This window comes from Pipistrellus hanaki, assembly GCF_964339955.1.
Source record: "Pipistrellus hanaki genome assembly, chromosome: 6".
Classification (NCBI taxonomy): domain Eukaryota; kingdom Metazoa; phylum Chordata; class Mammalia; order Chiroptera; family Vespertilionidae; genus Pipistrellus; species Pipistrellus hanaki.
In genome coordinates, this window is record NC_140508.1 from 16,299,214 (window position 1) to 16,306,157 (window position 6,944).

Sequence of the window (6,944 nt, forward strand, 5' to 3'; positions counted from 1 at the left end):
CTGGCCTGTATCCATGAAAATGAGAATCTAGAGGGGGAAATGCTTTCTATCCATCTAGATTTACACTGAGTGGCCAGATTATTATGATCTCCGAACGCCTATATAATAAAAGGCTAATATGCAAATTGTCCCCTCGACCAGGAGTTCGACCAGCAGGCAGGCCGGCAAACTGCCCATGTCCTCTCCCCCTGGCCAGGCTGGCTGGACCCCACCCATGCACAAATTCATGCACTGTGCCTCTAATGTGCGCGCGCATGCACACACAACCACGCACACACACGCACACACACACAAAGTGGCAAAATTAATATGCATTCAGAGATCATAATAATCTGGCCACTCAGTGTATAATCTTTGCATATTTGCATTCCACACCTATACTGCAAGGATGGCAGAACCAACTGGAGATTTTTGGCCATGTCAGCCCTGCTTCAATTTTTAACTGCTCACCAGAAGTCACTCTTAGAGACTTGGGTCAATTGTCATTGCAACAGGAGCCAAATATAGCTCAGTAGGTAACTTTTAAGTGACTCAAGTTGAATTCACTATACAGCATTAAGGACTGGGGCATTATGATGCAGGATTATTAGAAAACAAGAAATAATGAGAACAAAACTTTTCAAGTGTTTATACCCTAAGTACACTATAACCAACAGGCTACATAGCCCCTAGGCCTATGGGTTTCTGATTATGTGACCCACCAGTGAAAAAAACAAAAATAATCTTGAAATTCCCAGTAAGTGCTGATGGCCTAAACACCATTGAGAAGTAATACAAGTAAGTAGGGCCCTCATCCTCACTCTTTCTTCACCAAAGTTCTGGGTTGTTGGCCTGGACAAGCCCCAGGAGGAAGCATGCACCGCCATGGTGGGCCCCTCTTCCCTTGGTGGATCTGGAATGAAGGCTCAGGGCAGAGCCTTCTTCTCAATGGACACCAGAGGCAGAGCTGAGCTGGAAAATTCAAGCAGGTACACCCTTTCCAGGTCGAAGAAGAAAAACAGCAATTTGGCAACAAAAAAATTAGAAAAGTTTCAGAGTAAGGAACAGAGAAATCGAAGACAGCCAAGAAAGAATGCTTAGAGGCCCTGTGTGAAGGGGCCAATATGGCATATATGCGCCCATCTTAAGGGGCTACTGTGGTTACCCCATCTTAACGTTTTTGTAGTGGAAGGCATTACTCACATGTTTGCGGTGATACTGGCGTAAACAAACCTACTGCCCTGCCAGTTATTAAAGGTATAGCACATTTAATTATGTATAGTACATAATACTTGATAATAAATTCCTGAAACGGGTTGATGTGTTTACTATATTATTTTTATCATTATTTTAGAGAGTACTCTTTGCATTTACTAAAAATAAGTTTGCTATAAAACAGTATGCTGTGTGATGTCAGTAGTAGCCCCATACATCTTCTGTTCACCGAGTCTCTCTTGAGCATCATCTTCTCTTGCGCTTGATTTAATCTCTTGTTGTTTTGTACAGTAACATGTTGTACAGGCTAGTAGTTTCGGAGTGAGAGCCTATCCCATACAGCCTAGCTGCCTAGCAGGCTGTATCTTCCTGGTGTGTGTTAGTAGTGCACTCTATGATGTGCTCACAATGATGAAATATCTCATGACACATTTCTCAGAGTGTATCCCCATCACTAAGCTGCACATGATTGTATTAGTATATACAGGCGTAGAGTATTTAGGGCATGGTTCCAGACCACTGCAATAAAGTGAGCCCATATCTTTTACTGGTGGGAAGCCATGCCCTCAATTTATATATTTTAAAAATGCAACATTATTACAATCAAGTGAAGTACAATAAAATGAGGTATGCCTTATGTTACATTTATATTTACTAAAAATATCTGCATACCTACATATTTGCCATTTTCCTCAATAAATGGCAGCAAAGATTAAGAAGTCTAGGCAAGCATGAAAATATGTATAATGCAATGTCCAATTTTAAGAGCGTGAAATATCAGGCTAAATGTAATTTTAAGTAAAACATGTATCTATTCCTATGTCACAGACTTCAAGAAAAAATATAAATGAAATGGTTTTCTGTTGCTGTGTTGAGGCTTAGTTTATTGTTAAATTGATTAAATGATGCTGTGTCAGGCATGGTATTATACAGGACTGTTCCCATGCACTGAGAGAGAAAAAAAAGTGTTCTCTTTATTTCCTATCATTGAAGTCAACTTTGAAGTCCTTCCCACCTGCATTTCCTCTAAGTCTGAGGCAGGAGGGAAGGAGCCTGAACAAGCCTGCTAGTTAAAAGTCACACAGTCTCCTCTGTTTAAGCAGCCTGTAAGTTAATTATCACATCTCTTCAAAAGCCACCTTCCCATCAGAGCAATTTACCCCTCTCCTTCTGCCTCTTTAAGAAATGCTTACATGTCATCAGGTGATGGGGGAGGCCCCTGATCCCATCCAGGAACTCCTCTGGGTCTGACTAATCCCCAGGTGAAGAACTTCTCTAACTTGGTCTAGATATTAGCACCAGGTGCCATTGTGGAGTGCTGGCCCTGCCTCCTGGTTCTTCTGGGGGACTGTGGAGTTCTCTGTGCTGGAGTGTCTGCTCAGCGTGTACCTGGATCAGTGCTAGGGGGCCACACACAGGAGGGCTGACTCTCAGCTTCTAGGGCTGCAGATCCTCTGAGTTCCAGGCATGTTCACTTTCAGTCCCTGCTTGAAATCTTTACCAAATAGCCTCTGACAGAGGGTCCCTCCACTCCTTACCCTGCAACCCATAGCGGGCAAGATACACCGAGTGGCCAGATTATTATGATCTCTGAACACATAACAATCTGGTTACTCAGTGTATATCCTATATAATAAAAGGCTAATATGCAAATTGTCCTCTCAACCAGGAGTTAAACCAGCAGGTAAGTGGGCCAACTGCCCATGACCCCTCCTTCTGGCCAGGCTGGTCTGACCCAACCTATGCATGAATTCAAAACCAGGCAGATTATTATGCATTCAGAGATCATAATTATCTGGCCACTCAGTGTAGATCTCATGACTATGCACCTGCCCCTGGAATGCCTGGCTACCTTCCTTCCATGGAGGCAGAGAAGGAAGATGAAACAGTCAATCAGGACCCTCCACCCCAGTCCCACTTGCTTTCATTCTATTCTACAGCTGTTCTCCCACAATGGAAAAAAAAGAAGCATTCAGCCGGATATCTTTGAAAGGTCAGCAAACATCTCCTGGATATTTTCATACTCGTCCCTCATGTCTTTCTCCAAAACTTGCCTTTCAAATTATTTCCTTGCTATGTATTCAAGATAGAGAACTTTGAACTCCAAAGCCAGTTAATTGCCATTTTATTCTTGACTTTTGATGCTCAGACTGGTCTCCACCATGGTAGGTCAGCATTGCTTAGAAGCTCATCAAAACACAGATCCTCTGGCCTCCATAGACCTTCTAAATCAAAATCTTTCTTTGAGTAAGACCGCCTCTCCTCCTCCCAACTCCTCCCCCCATTCCCGTTGACTTGTGTGCACAGTAAAGTTTAAGTAGCATTAGTTTAGAACAAAACTCTTCAGTCCTTTCCCCCAGGTTCACTTTCACAGTTGATGGATTTAAAGAGAATGTGATTTACAAGGGCATTAAAAAGGCACTGGTTTAATATCCATACTAATAAAATGGTAATATGCTAATTAGACCAGATGACTTCCAGAGGACCTTCTGGATGTACTTCCTGACAAAGCAACCTACCCACAGTCCTGGGCAATAGCAACTGCAACTGCAGTCCAGGAAGGGGAGGGAAACCCAGATTCTGGTTGCCTATGCCTGGCTGGAGGAGGGAATCCTGGGTTCTGGATTTTGGGCTGAGGCAGAGGCGGTTAGGGGCAATCAGGCCAGCAGGGAAGAAGATAGGGGTGATCAGGCTGACAGGGGAACAGTTAGGGGTGATCAGGCAGGCAGGCAGGCAAGTGGTTAGGAACTAGGGGGGCCAGATTGCAAGAGGCATGTCCCACTGCCAGTTTAAGCCCAAAGGGATTGGGCCTAAACCAGCATTCAGACATCCCCCAAGGGGCCCCAGATTGGAGAGGGTGCAGGCCAGGCTGAGGGTCCCAGCCACCCCTGTGCACAAATTTTGTGCACCAGACCTCTAGTTTTCAATAATAACGTTTACTCCTAGTCAATATTAATAGGTGTGTATCTTTGTAAAAACAAAAATTAAAATTAAAAACCCCTGGGGAGAACCAAATCCTTTCCATGCCCTGACAAACTGTAACTGGTTTATGGGAGGAATTCTCAGAGCCTTTCAGCTTGCATTCCCTATGTCTCTGAAAACCAGGTTGTGGGCCAAAGCCTCTGTCCTCCCACAATATCATATCACCTTTCCAACCTCTGATGATAAAAACAGGTTCTGTTCCTGAGGCTCAATGACATTAACAACTCACTCAGGATCACCAGTCTCCCAAGAGGCAGAGCTGGGGACAGGGCTGAATCATTCAAGTCTATTTTCAATATCTTTTCCAAGTTGTTTAAAAGAAAAATGCCAGTAAAAAGCCTGTTTCTTTGATTTTAGAAATAACCACAAAAATAAGGAAAATGCTTGCCTTGAGTTAGAACAATTCAGTTCTTCTGTGTAACCTTCTTTGAGAGAATAGAATGTGCCTCTAAGATATCAACCTAAAACATTAGGATTCCCACACTCCCATAATGAAGAGGAAGAGGAGGGAGAGAAAGAAGAGGGGAAATAACTAAGTACCCAGTTTTATTGGAGGAAGCATCAACCACCCTCAACATAAACATATACTTGCCATCCTGGGACTCTCAGAACTCTACAAAGGGATTTTCTCAGGCACCATGCAGCCTGTGTGGTAAGTGAGACCACTTCAAAATTCAGTGACAATCTATTCAGCTGTTTCCACAACATGCAATAACCATTGTATAGAGAAATTTTATTGTGTGTTTATAGGTCATAATTAATACACCCAGCAGGCTTACTATGAGCCATCATTGGGTACATGCCAGGCATGAGGTCTACGATGCTTAGAGAAAGGAATAACCATTATCTTCTTCAATAAATTAGGAAATTGAGTCTTGGGAAGGCTAAGTAACCTAACCAAAGATACCCACCTCTTAAGTGGCAGAAACAGAAACTGAAATCAGGGTCTTTATTCTTTAGCACTACCATCCATCAACTTAATCTTCTCAACCAATGAAAACCTTTGGTCTAGACTGCCTGTTAGACTGGATGATGAACCTCAGGGAGAAGCAATCACTGGCAGGGTCCTAAAGGAAAAGAATGATCAGCATGGGGGTGATGAAGGACCTGTGGAAGTAGAGAGGCAGGAATCCCCAGGCATCAAAGGTAATGACTAACTGAGAAAGTCCTGCCTACATGTTGACACAGTTGCAGAGAAAAGGTGGTGCTGATGACTAAGGCTAAATAGCAAAGCTGAGGTTTTTCCCAGACCCCATTCCAGCTCCTTTTCATACAACCCTTTGAGAAACAGAGATTTCAATTCATGCTAGTGGTGTGCCTTTATCTTTTCTTGAAAGTTTTTAAGTAAACTCAAACATAGCTATTTGAGGTACTGGAATACTACAGTTTTAGTACAGACAATGCACCATTTTGTTGTTGTTAGTCATCACACAAAGATATTTTCCCATTATTTTTTTTTAGAGAGAGACAGAGAGAAACATCAATATGAGAGACACATCTATTGGTTGCCTCCCACATGCACCCCTAAGGGGCCAGAGATAAAAACTGCAACTTAAGCATGTGCCCTTGACCAGAAATTGAACATGTGACCCTTTAGTGTTCAGGCTGGTACTCTAACCACTGGCCAGAGCCAGACCATTGAACATTTTAATGTAGAATTTCCTACCAATTTGATGGCCAAAGTTTCCCTCCCCAGTCCATTTTCCAGCACATTTTCCCACAAAATATGAAAAGCAGTGATTCATGCAATTGCCTACATAAAACCAAGAAAGGAAACTCTAGGAATGAGAATGTCCCCTGCTAAAAAGATTGTTTCATAAAAGGAATCATCCCCACCACCCACCTCTCAGCAACTGCACACACATCCTGCTGGCCACTCAATTCACCCTTTGCCTGCCTTCCCAAGACTAGTCAAAATGGAGGCCTCCATTCTGATGCCTATGGTTGGCTGCTATTGAGCACTGATGTCCAATCACTATGCTTGGAGAACACAGACCCTGCAACAGACACCAGCCATTGGGATGAATACCAATATTTCTGCAAAGACCCCTGGAGAATTCAATATGAGGGTTGTTCTTCTGAACGCTCCTTTAAACATGCAAATCCCTTCAGCACTGCTGTACTGCTGATTGAATAGAATATGAATCGAAGGCTCAGCCTTTTCTGTTATGCTCAGACCATAAAGTATGTAATGTTTCGTGGTGTGTGTGTGTGTGTGTGTGTGTGTGTGTGTGTGTGTGTGTGACAGAGAGAGAGAGAGAGAGAGAGAGAGAGAGAGAGAGAGAGAGAGAGAGAGATTTTGTAACCAAGGAACAAAGGCCTTTTGTATTATTCAGTACTGTTCCAAATAAGACTAGGAAATGAGAAGTAGTCCTTCAGATGTTATCTAGATTCAAAAATCTAGATAACATCCAGATGATTAATGTCTAGAACATAAAATTCAATTATAGGAAGACTATTGGGATGGTGATAAAAAAAAATAAAGAGAGGGTGGAAATTCCAGATAAATTCTGAAGGATCTTGTGATTGATTTAAGGTCCCATTAACTGCATAGGACTCTAATCAAAGGCTTTTTGTTAAACGTAAATCTGAAATTTAGGGAATGAGAGTTTAATATAGGATGGGAGAAAATCCATCCGTACTTTGTAGAAATTGTCCTGAAAATGGGATGTCCTTCCTCACACATGTTGGGAATTATCACAGTTCAGGTATTTGCACAAAAGTGCTAAGGGTCAAATTATAAGAACTTTTCCTCTGTAATCTACACT